A 1,286-nucleotide genomic window follows, 5' to 3' on the forward strand; every position below is an offset into this window, starting at 1 on the left:
CTATCGGACACCCGGCATGTTCTTCTTCGAGTGAGGGACTACCCACCCTGGGACCACCCAGCACCCAATAAAACACATTCCCCAACGCTGCCTCTGTGGTCTCTGTGCCCCATTCGAAGTGGGCAGTGGGCAGGGGCAAGCTGGGGACCCTCAGCCCCAGCTCAGGTGCTGGCTGGGGGACACGTGTCCCCAGGGTGGCCTGGCACAGCCCACATCCCCACCAGTCCCTCTGTCAGTGATCACTGACTGGATGGTGAGGCCATGCGGGGACGGGGCATGGCCTGGGTCAGGGCACCTACACCCAACCCAGGTCTTGTGTCCCTGGGAGATGCTGGGGACAAGGTCCTGCCACAATGTGGGCCAGGAGCCTCTGAAGCGCCATCCCATGGTAGTGCGAGGGAACTTTGTCCCTGGGGGTCAGGGGAATGTGCTGCAGCAGAAGTTATCCCGCAATGGAGCCCCACTGTCACCTCCCTGTGCCTGGGACCCCTCCAAGTTCCTGGCTTTGCACAGGGTGTCACACGTGGCACAAGTGGCACCAGCCTCAGTGTGTGGCCCTGCAAATGGACCCTGGAGGCATCAGGGGTTGTGGCACCGTGTGGAGGCTCTGCTATGGGGGGGGGGGGTGTAGGGGGGGACAGACAGGGGACAGGGCTCCCTCCCCTCTCTGTCCTTGCTTGTGGCTGTGCCAGTGCCTGGCTGGGATTCCAACAAGTCCCTGCAGACTCCAAGACCAGGGCAGCCCCAAAGCTGGGCTGTGCCAGGGGCTGCAGCTCTGATGGGAACAGCCAGGAAAGTGGATTCCTCCGACCTGAATCATGCAGGGTGGCTGCCAGTGAAGAGGCACCAGCTGAGTCACCAGTGTTGACACTGGGCTGGGCACAGGGACATGTCCCAACTGGCCAGGCTGGGGGACACTGGAGTGGTCAGGGTCCTCACACAGTCCTAGGATGGGACCTGGCCACCATCCCCTTCCTACACAGCACTGGGACACCCGAGTCAGCACCTCTGAGCACTGAAGTGGGGCCAGAGTGATGCTGGCAAAGTGGGGGGCTGTGCTTGTGCCCCCCATCCTGCCAACCCCAGGATGGGAGAGGGATCTCCCCAGGAGCAGCAATACCCAGGCCCCATGGCACAGCCAGCCCTAGGATAGACACAGGGCTCGCTGGGGCTCTCCATGCTGATGTGGGGACCAAATTTGTGTCAAAGTCCCCCCATCTCCCCAAGGCTAGCAGGACTCCAGTTTGGCCAGGGTCGGGGGTCTCTGCGGGGGCCGTGCTGGCACG

Source organism: Corvus brachyrhynchos, unplaced genomic scaffold (genome assembly GCF_000691975.1).
Source record: "Corvus brachyrhynchos isolate BGI_N302 unplaced genomic scaffold, ASM69197v1 scaffold10, whole genome shotgun sequence".
Classification (NCBI taxonomy): Eukaryota; Metazoa; Chordata; class Aves; order Passeriformes; family Corvidae; genus Corvus; species Corvus brachyrhynchos.